This window comes from Oncorhynchus nerka, linkage group LG21, assembly GCF_034236695.1.
Source record: "Oncorhynchus nerka isolate Pitt River linkage group LG21, Oner_Uvic_2.0, whole genome shotgun sequence".
In the NCBI taxonomy this organism is placed as follows: domain Eukaryota; kingdom Metazoa; phylum Chordata; class Actinopteri; order Salmoniformes; family Salmonidae; genus Oncorhynchus; species Oncorhynchus nerka.
Genome location: NC_088416.1, coordinates 31,747,058 through 31,758,540, shown reverse-complemented (window position 1 = coordinate 31,758,540; position 11,483 = coordinate 31,747,058).

The window sequence follows — 11,483 nt, the reverse complement described above, 5'->3', positions numbered from 1 at the left end:
AACGTACAGTTAAAACACAATAACGTACAGTTTCTGAAAGCAATTAGAATAGAATGAAGGGGCTCTTAAGCACTTACAATTCGTAACATATTGTACGAATTGGAATTCGTAACACATCATATAAATTGCATTTACAGTGGGGAGAACAAGTATTTGATACACTGCCGATTTTGCAGGTTTTCCTACTTACAAAGCATGTAGAGGTCTGTACTTTTTATCATAGCCTAGTGGTTAGAGCATTGGACTAGTAACCGGAAGGTTGCAAGTTCAAATCCCAAAGCTGACAAGGTACAAATCTGTCGTTCTGCCCCTGAACAGGCAGTTAACCCACAGTTCCTAGGCCGTCATTGAAAATAAGAATTTGTTCTTAACTGACTTGCCTAGTTAAATAAAGGTAAAACATAGGTACACTTCAACTGTGAGAGACGGAATCTAAAGAAAATCACATTGTATGATTTTTAAGTAATTAATTTGCATTTTATTGGATGACATAAGTATTTGATCACCTACCAACCAGTAAGAATTCCGGCTCTCACAGACCTGTTAGTTTTTCTTTAAGAAGCCCTCCTGTTTTCCACTCATTACCTGTATTAACTGCACCTGTTTGAACTCGTTACCTGTATAAAAGACACCTGTCCACACACTCAATCAAACAGACTCCAACCTCTCTGCAATGGCCAAGACCAGACAGCTGTGTAAGGACATCAGGGATAAAATTCGGTCTGGGGCTCCATGCAAGATCTCACCTCGTGGGGCATCAATGATCCTGAGGAAGGTGAGGGATCATCCCAGAACTACATGGCAGGACCTGGTCAATGACCTGAAGAGAGGGACCACAGTCTCAAAGACAACCATTAGTAACACACTACGCAATCATGGATTAAAATCCTGCAGCGCACGCAAGGTCCCCCTGCTCAAGCCAGTGCATGTCCAGGCCCGTCTGAAATTTTCCAATGACCATCTGGATGATCCAGAGGAGGAATGGGAGAAGGTCATTTGGTCTGATAAGACAAAAATAGAGCTTTTTGGTCTAAACTCCACTCGCCGTGTTTGGAGGAAGAGGAAGGATGAGTACAACCCCAAGAACACCATCCCAACTGTGAAGCATGGAGGTGGAAACATCATTCTTTGGGGATGGTTTTTGCAAAGGCAACAGGACGACTGCACCGTATTGAGGGGAGGATGGAAGGGGCCATGTATCGTGAGATCTTGGCCAACAACCTCCTTCCCTCAGTTTTATTTTATTTTACCTTTATTTTACTAGGCAAGTCAGTTAAGAACAAATTCTTATTTTCAATGACGGCCTAGGAACAGTGGGTTAACTGCCTGTTCAGGGGCAGAACGACAGATTTGTACCTTGTCAGCTCGGGGATTTGAACTTGCAACCTTCCATTTACTAGTAGAAAGCTGTAACCACTAGGCTACCCTGCCGCCCCGGTAAGTAAGTGCATTGAAGATGGGTCTTGGCTGGGTCTTCCAGCATGACAATGACCCGAAACACACAGCCAGGGCAACTAAGGAGTGGCTCCGTAAGAAGCATCTCAAGGTCCTGGAGTGGCCTAGCCAGTCTCAGACCTGAACCCAATAGAACATCTTTGGAGGGAGCTGAAAGTCCGTATTGCCCAGCGACAGCCCCGAAACCTGAGGGATCTGGAGAAGTTCTGTATGGAGGAGTGGGCCAAAATCCCTGCTGCAGTGTGTGCAAACCTGGTCAAGAACTACAGGAAATGTATGATCTCTGTAATTGCAAACAGAGGTTTCTATACCAAATATTAAGTTCAGCTTTTCTGATGTATGAAATACTTATGTCATGCAATAAAATGCAAATTAATTACTTAAAAATGTGATTTTCTGGATTTTTGTTTTAGATGGTGGTGGTGGTGTTATCAAGATACAGCCTTTTTTGTTTCAATCAAAACACATATTTAGCCTTGTGGCGCATGCTGTTGTGAGTTATGAGATTCTTTATTTTGATGCTTTACAGATGGACTATCCAGTCTATCCAAATAAAGTGTCACCCTATTGGTGTTTTTGGTCTAACAGTAACTTTATACTATGCTATTATGTTCGCTATGTTAGGCAAATGTAGAATACTTCTTAAATCGTTAAGTGATCTTGCGAGACACTGAATCAGCTTTTGTCACGTTCTGACCTTTATTTCCTTTTGTTTTGTCATTATTTAGTATGGTCAGGGTGTGAGTTGGGGTGGGCAGTATGTTTGTTTTTCTATGATTTGGGTATTTGTATGTTTCGGCCTAGTATGGTTGGTTCTCAATCAGAGGCAGGTGTCATTAGTTGTCTCTGATTGAGAATCATACTTAGGTAGCCGGGTTTCACTGTGTTTGTTTCCGTGTCTGTGTTTTTCACCACACGGTACTGTTTTGGGTTTCGTTCATTCCACGTTTATTGTTTTTGTATTCAGTTGTGCATGTGTACTATTTCGTATTAAAAGAACCATGGACACTTACCACGCCGCATATTGGTCCTCCGATCCTTTTCGCCTCTCCTCTTCGGAAGAAGAGGAGGAAATCCCTGACAACTTTGATCTAAACTTTCTGAGAAGTGCCAGAGCTGAAACAACGGTAGAGGGAAGCGTAATCATTACAACAAATTCAACATTATTGGTAATAGTCAATAATCAATATGGTAGTAATCTGTCATTCCTGATTTTGTCAAATAGAATTTTACCCTGATGTCCATGCTTTGGCACGTTCATTTTGGTCACATTTAAATCAATGTGTCAGTCTGAGATAAAGCTTTTGCCAGACTGCCATGAAAATATGAAAATATAACCTAAACATGATCTAAAGAAAATGTTTAATCCCTAACATAGCATATTCCTACACAAATGTGTTTCAGTTTGTGCATGGTTTGTTTAAAGGCATGGGCTTGAGAGATAAATCAGAGTGTGAGAGACAAACCGTGTGAGAAACAGACAGATCGGGGCTACTTTGATGTGCTTCGGTGCTGGGTGCTGCTAGGAATAGATGCTAGATAGAAAAAAAAGCACACATCGCAGATTCAATGGACAAATGTCTGTCTACAGACCACTACAGTAGAACTGTGTGTGTGTCACACAATAATTCACAAGAGACTCACACTCATCCATGTGTGCAGACTCAAGTTGTCAATCACGTGAACTGGGGAAAAGAAGAAAAAAACATTTTCTCCCAAATATCCTCAAGTGAGGCAGACAACCGACACGCCTTTAAAGGGAATCAAAACAGCCTTCACCACATTTCAATCTTTGTTGTATTATGTTCCCTCCAGAAGGAGAAGGAAAAGTAGTATTTGTGTGATCAGAAATCTGCGACCAATATGCTCCCCATATGTCTGACTTCAGCGTTGTGTCTTTCAACTCCGGTCTTGTTTTTGTTTTGGAGGAATTTGGCTTTTCTGCACATATCTAGTTATCTATTCTTTGCTCTTATATACCCAGTGTATTAAGTGAAGCCTGTCATTGTGTGGATGCTGACAGCCCATCACTTAGCAGTGACTGTATGGTTTGCTTTATCAATAGCACATATAGCAGTATTAGGAAAATGGGCCTAAATGGGGCCATAGGCCTCTACATTAGACACAGACAGAGCCCTGTAAACAGATCATGTAGAACTGCAGTTCAGATATGAAGCACATCAAGAAACGTCAATGTTTTGTCAATCTACATTCCAAGATTACTTCATTTCCATCACACCGCCAGACTACTTGCAGCCAACATCTGAACACTTCATCATTCATTGAAATATTACAGACACTAAGCTCAGTAACTCACAGCCATAATTTGAAAAATTAATCTGTGTATTCACGTCTATTGCCATGACTCAACGTGGTTCAACATGGTCTCTGTACAACAGTAATTATCTATGGAGGCTGTCATATTTATTTGCCTAGTAATTTTAGACTGCTGAAGTCGGTTGGTCGGTGAGCTCATTGCGTTGTGTAGATTGTTAGATCGTGTCAGATTAAAGAAGTAACAGATTGTGTCGATTTTTCCTTATTTGAGGCAGGGTGGTCCCTCTACAGCCTAGTGTCTGGGACTGTCACAACAAAGTGACCCCCTGAACATTTCCAACACACACGCACCCCTGTCCCATCTATAGGGCGAGGGTGCAATCCTCCCTAATAACAAAGCTGCCATTGACACTGACCCTAACCTCCTTCCTCCACCTCTCCATCCCCCTGGTCCTCATCACCCTCCCACGTTGCCCGCCCGGGCCCAGTGCTGGGCTGGTCATAGGGCCCCGGAATGCGGTTCAGGTGGAGAGCTGTGCTGTTTCCAATTAGCAGGGTATAAATTAGCATTGCTCTCTCCTGTCTCCTCTCCAAACATTGCTGTCTCCCCATTCTTTTTGACCCCTCCACACTTCACTCTTGCTCTGACCTCTCCTCTGCCACTCCGCCACATAAATGTCCTCTCTTTATGGCTCTTGTCTGCAGCCCCTGCACTACCCACTCTCATGCTGTGTGGTTAACATGCAGTACATTTGGTATAAAATTCTTTGTCGTCGGTCAATGAGTGTATAAATCCAGTGTTTTATATTTGAGTCTGAAAGGATGTATACCTCCCAGGTTTACTGTAACTCTGTTCAAATCCTGTACAGAGGACAAGGACAAAGACAGACTCATATATTGTTTCTGTCTGCAATCCAGTATACTGTATGTTGGGTCATATTAATATTCAATTACAAAAGTATAATGTGCAAAATGTGAAACTGAGCGAGTGTAGTCTTTTATTTCTGGACATGTTACAACGTATTTGCGAGCTCTTTTTCCACAGGTCAGTCTGTTAAATGGAGTGTTATTTTTCCAGGGCAAATAGATCAGGCTCAGTGTAGCCAAGTAGGACCTGAGGTCAACCTGGCACTGAGGGTTCACATCTGTTTAAATAAATCCTCCAAGGTGCCATCAGCAGTATAAACACCCACACATGCACGAACACACACACACACACACACACACACACACACACACACACACACACACACACACACACACACACACACACACACACACACACACACACACACAAAAAAAAAAAAACACACGTAGAGAAACACACACAGTGATAGTTTTTCATCATTAACTTTTTTCACATTCCCACTTTTGGCACCTGTCATCCCTATATTTTCTTGTCTCGTTCTTTACGAGCGCGGGCTGCCGTTACTGAGAACACTGCACATGGGAGGGAAATTTACAGAGCGTGTCCTCCCCAGACCGAGCACGTTCGCAGGGATCAAATGCTCCCAAGGTGTCCTACGTACAACTCTATATTTTCCCCTGCCAGACCCCCCACTACCACTGCACTCTTTTACAGAGCCTGAGACCTCTGCTTGCCCTCTGAGCTCCCACTTTATGAGTCCCAGCTCATCCTTTGACTTGTAGAGAAAACAAGACCAGGGCAGCCTTTTATAGGGCTGTTGGGGGAAAGATAGGGGAAAGGCCCCAATGAAGAGAAAAGTCTGGTTTAGTCTCCTGCTCCCTGAGCATCAGAAGGAGACATGGGGAGTGTGATAGAGGGAGGGAAAGAGGGAACGAAGAGGGAAGAACTGTGGAGAAGAGAGGAGCAGTTTGTTGAGGAAGTGGTCATGCTGTGTTTTGCAGCGGCCTGCCACCAGTGTCTGCACCAGAGACCAGACCAGCATCCCCTCTTCGACTGGCATTCCCTCCATTCAGCTGACCAGGAAGGTGAGGGGGATGAGGATGCAGAGAAAAGAGAGAGAACAGGGACAAGGGCGTGAACTCTCCTCCCTGACACAGGCTCACTCGTGGACTCCCTCCTCCGCAGGAGTCCCGTGCCTCTTTAGATAAACACAGCGGATCAGTTAACAGCTTTCACCTCCCTCATTCCCTCTCTCCCTCCTTCCCTCTCCAGATGTTTGGCCCATGCAGCTGAGTGCACCCAGGGCTGAGGAGTGGAGATCTCCAGCATCGATTGGAATGCTGCTCCTCCATCCATCTCCATCAGTGGAGATGCCATTTGTTTGACTTGAGATATGATTGTGTTTTCCCTTCCCCACACCTGCAGCTTCCTCTGGACCTACCCTGAGACCTATGATCAATCGCATTGACTGGGAAAATAGTAGCAGAGCAGCTGCAGCCCCATGCTTTATGAGTTCTGCCTGTGGTTCCAGGCAACCTGTGGATGAACAACAGTCTGAGCACAGTTTAATTATCAAAGTGTTATTCCCATCAAACTAAACCCAGGAACACATTTTATGTTCCTCTTATATTCTTGCAATGGAGTAATCCGGCTCTACCTACCCCATCTGTTTTAAGTTGTTGCTCTCTCTTCCCTTTCTGCACTGCTGTGACTTTGTGTCATTCAACAGACTGTGTTTTATATGGATTAAATGCTCCTCTAACACTGTCTTATCATGCACCAGGCCCAACCTCATTAGTCAATAGCGCTCAGCAACTGGTAGTGGGGAGTTCTGAAGAGACGGCCCAAAGTTAGCAGTGCTCATTTCAACACGGTGGGCTACCCTGTTGTTCAAATCCTCTCAAGCTGTTCCAGACATCTGACAACCGCTACTTTTATTTATTGACTTCATTTTGCTCAGAGGGCAGGTCTTTACTTCTCCCTGAGTGATGCAGAGTTAATGTAGAGCTGTGCACTGCACTCTCCCCATCAAACCGTACTTAAGCGTTTAAACACTCTGGGTAATGACGTGCTGTTGTGGAAATGAAAAACCATGCCGGGTAAAAAAAGAAAAGAAAAGACAAACATCCCTGCAGGCTTTCCCTGAGGAGAGAGGAAGCCATCGAGGAGAGGATGAGAGAGAGGAGGACCCTGTTAATCAAAATGAATGAGCACCTCTTAGGGCCCTTGTGTCGACTGAGCTAGGAGCGCTCAGAAACCACTGGGCTGAGTCACTGCTTGCTCAGAGTGTGAAGAGAGATCCAGATTCTCTCCCACACACAGACCAGATATCACCCCAACCAATTGTAGGTTTCTGTTGTTTTAATTCTTTTCTCTTCTTTGCTTACTTTTCCAACATGTTGAATATTTATATTGATGTCATATTTTGTCGGTGTATCCCTCTATAAAAGATTAAATAGTCTATTTATGATGAAGAACTGTTTTCTCACATTCGTCAGCACAACTAGGGAGGACTTCTGTTGGCATCTGAACAATCACATATCAAATGTATCTTAACCCAGCATTTTTACGTTTCGCCAGTTGTTTTAAATTCTACAAACTCTACTGCTGCTCTACTGTCAAAAGAAAGAGTCTGCTATGAAAATGAAAGTAACAGACATACAATGGTGATTCCATACTGCATTTCAAAGACAATGTTTGTGTATGCAATTTAAAAACAAGAGTTACTTGGAGTGAGCACATATTACAATGATCAATGAATTAAAAGAGCTCTGATTGTTGGCAGAAGCTCAGAAGGAAGGGTTTCAGTTTCCCCAAGTTATTATTACAGAAATTTTTTGAGTATGGAGATCATCATGTTTTGCTGTGTCTGTTTTCCTTTGGATGTATTGGAGTGATTCTCCCTACTGTAGCTCTACTGCCTTATAGAATGCCTTCCCCAGAGCAGCTTTTTCAAATTTGGGGCTTGCGACACTCAGCCAAAAGCCGCAAATTACCCCCCTCTAGCAGCAGCGAATTAGGAACAATTTTGTGTTTGCTATAAAAAAAAAACAGGGGAGAGAGAAGCAAGGGGAAAATGTAGCTTACACCAGGGACCACCAACGGAGGCAACATGGGATGAACAGCTCGCTGGCCGACAGATTGGGTGGCAGGGCGGTGCTTTCACGCTTACGCTCTAATCTCTGAACTTCACAGCAATCAGCTTTATCACATCACTGCTACATAGTATGACACAACATTCATTAAATACAGTAAGAATTACTGGACTTATGTTACTGTTCCATTGTTTACAAGCCTTTGAATTAGCTTTGTAATTTCCCCAACCCAGACCTGCAGCACTGATAAAATAAGGCTTTTGCTCCAACACCAGCACCCTCAGGGATGCAGTGACTTTGTTGACATTGTGTAGCAAAGGGTGAGAGATATGAGGTGCCAATTCAATGGATGTACTCTCTTTATGTCATTGATGCCATTCTTTTCAGTAGAGGGAGAGGGCTAGGTTTGGCTTCCCTGCTATGCGGTTGGTCTGAGCACCAACGTAAAAAGGCTTTTTCCCTTATTTTTTACAAAGCGTGAGGTTTGGCTCGCCTGCCTAATCTGCTTCGATTGAGCCAGTCCATGTTTTTCCCATTCTGGCAACATTTTCAATGCCCTTTTAAAATCCACTTCCAAGTTGTAATATGCCACTGCAGACGTTATTGAGAGAAGGAAGAAAACCAAAACTGGAGAGAGAGGGGGTTGTAGGAGGGACCTATCCCCTACTGTTAGGCTTTAACTTCAGAGTTTCCAAACTTCATCACGTCTCCATGGTGATGCCTGGTGGAGCAGGCAGGCCACTCTGTCTTGCTCAGAGATCAGGTGGCCAGAGCAGGCCATGGCCAGGTTGGGGTTAGAGTTATTCTCGTTAAGCCATAGGCCTACTACAACTGTAATCAGAGCCCGGCTAGCCTGACCCCACTCTGACACGTCTTGGACCAGATGTTAATTGTGCTTCCTGCTTCTTTTTGATTAAATGACATCAGGTTTTAGTCTTGTTTGTATGGCTAATGGCGCTCATTTGGTGCAATAAGCGGTTTAGGGGCTGCTGTGGGTGACATCACCCCTCAGTGCCTTTGATCTGAGCTCTCTGAGGATACACTAGCTAGCGTTTCTTGTTGGCCACAGTTGTGCTAGGGTTAGAGCTGTTGATCCATACCTGTGGGTCTGGACTTGATGACGACAAGAAGGTAGAGTACATGATATTGCCCGATTCTTGTTGCCCAATCATTGGGCACATTGGGTAGAGCTCTCTTCACCCACCAGCCCTAAGAGGTGCCAGGCTGCAGGAAAATGGTGAGGGCATGAGGTCGCCAGCTGGGGCGCAGCAGGGTACCAGGAAGATTGAAAGGGGGCATTGGGAAGAGTAGGGGGGTCATGACCAAATGCCACCCATTGAACTGCATAATGGCTGCATTAGAGGGCCTGTGTTTTTGTCTCACAGATGTTATAATGAGGCTGATTTGATTAACAATAAAACCCAGAGCTCAACTGCGGATATTTTGATGTTGTTTGCAAGAATATTTTGATCTTGGTGTTTCGTGAGAGAAGTTGGGTAGTCTTCTGGGATATAGAGGGAGTCAGTGGGTGGAGGGTGTGGTTAGTCAATTCATGGGTATAGAGGCAAAGTCCATTAGGGTTCTATGATTAACACCAGGAAATCTAAGGCTCGACACCAACTCAGATAACTTCACCCTTGTCTTATGAGGCACCTATCAGACCCCATGCCTACTAGTCTTTTCCTGTCTTGCAATCTCTTTATCTCCATCTCTATAAACCTTTCTCGCTACCTCTCTCTACCCCTCTCTCCCTCTTTTTCTCCCTCCCTCTCTCTACCCCTCTCTCCCTCTTTTTCTCCCTCCCTCTCTCAGCACGTGGCTGAGGTGTGAGATCATTCTCCTTCTGGGTGGCTTTCCTGCTATATGTCACTGTCATCTGCTGGCACCGAGGGTTGGGGGGGGTCCCTTTTCCAAAAACACACCGCACTGCCCTCCACCGCGCCACACACATAAATTCTTGGGCACGAGACTGGAGAACGGTGCACCAATGCAGCACCCTTTTTTACTGGTCCTGGCAGGGTGAAGCACAGACCGGTGAAGCAGGGGAGAGAGGGAGACGCGGAGGGTGGAAGATATATAATTGAATAACTCTCAAAAGCGGGGCAGCAGGGATCAGCCCTGCCAGGAAAAGCAAACGCCAACAAGCCGGGCCTGTGGAAGTCAACCATTAAAGTGAGAGGAGAAAACCTCTGCTCTGATCAGCCGTAGCACAGGGCTAGCTTTTCAAAGGCTAACTCAAAATGCCACCTACTTACTGTAGCTTCCCCCTCTATATATTGATACTACCACCCCCTCAATTCTGATCACTGTAGCCAACAGATAATCCCTTTGAAATGTGCTGCACTTAAATGCTTGCATTGTCTTTGGTCTCTTTCAATTAAATTTCAATTCAATCCGTTTATTAAGTAACTTACAAACCACTCTTTGGGGCGGCAGGGTAGCCTAGTGGTTAGAGCGTTGGACTAGAAACCGGAAGGTTGCAAGTTCAAATCCCCGGACTGACAAGGTACAAATCTGTCGTTCTGCCCCTGAACAGGCAGTAAACCCACTGTTCCTAGGCCATCATTGAAAATAAGAATTAGTTCTTACCTGACTTGCCTAGTAAAATAAAAAATAAAAACTCTCAACAGTTCAGGAAAATAAAAACATTCAAAGGAACTCATTCCAAATGATGCATTTCAAATGTAGGAATAACATGTAGGAAGGAATAACATTGAAACATTGTTTTTCCTCTAATGATTGAATTAGCTAAGGATATCCCACAATGCACCACTCTCTGCACCGTGATCTGGCTGTGGAAAGGAAGAAAGGGGAGGGTGGGTGTTGGAGGAATGAGTTTACCTTGCCTGTTTGGCTTGGCCTTAATAATGCTCGAATGAAAGCATGGCATAGCAACCGTGTCAGGCATGAATGGACTTCTGACTAAATCGACAGACTTTGCCCAGGAAATGGCCTCTACATCAGAGGGAAGATGTGAGTTATGATAAGTCATAACTGATAATCCACGTGGAACTGAGTAGAAACCTGGAGCGGTAACAGGGCACGCATCATTGATGGGAGTCACATAAACCTACATTCATCATGTTCATAGTGTTATGAATAACCATAATGTGACATCGATTGGAGTCTTCTGTAGTGACGTATTCAATTTAAGGCCCAGTGTCATTGTTGTTACAATTGCTGAGCCCTTTTACATATTTCATTTCTAAATGAATTGGCAGTCTCAAGGAACATTCTTTCACATGCCATTTAACAAGAACAAACGTGAGACTATAAGAGAGAGAATGTAGGAGAGAGGTGGTGCTGACCAGGGGTTAATGCAACAGGTCTCCACTGCCAGAAAAAGAGGAGGTAGTCACATTTTCTCTCACATCCTGTTAGGCACCCATCTTGAAGGAAATAAAATAAAGTCAAACACAACTGATTATTGGCAAGTTTTTCTTCCCTTTCGACAGGGATGGAGAAGTCATGTATGATAAAGGACAGCTGAACACACATACAAGAGGACATGCATGCAGTTTCTGTCTTGCCTATTTTGTCAGGTGCAGTGACTTTCCCACAGATAAAGGTCACTCCTTTCTCTCTCTGTCAATCAACAGCACTGCTCTGCTTTTCTGATTGTTTGTTTGTCTCTTTCTCTATTTGTTCTTGATAAAAGAGCATTGACTTCTGCATCGTCTACAAAGCTTTCACACAGACCCATTAGCTGATGCATGAGGAGCGGCTTGGCTTTGAGGTCTCATACCTGACCAGGGAAAGTGACTCTCAACCATAACGCCTGGTTAAAA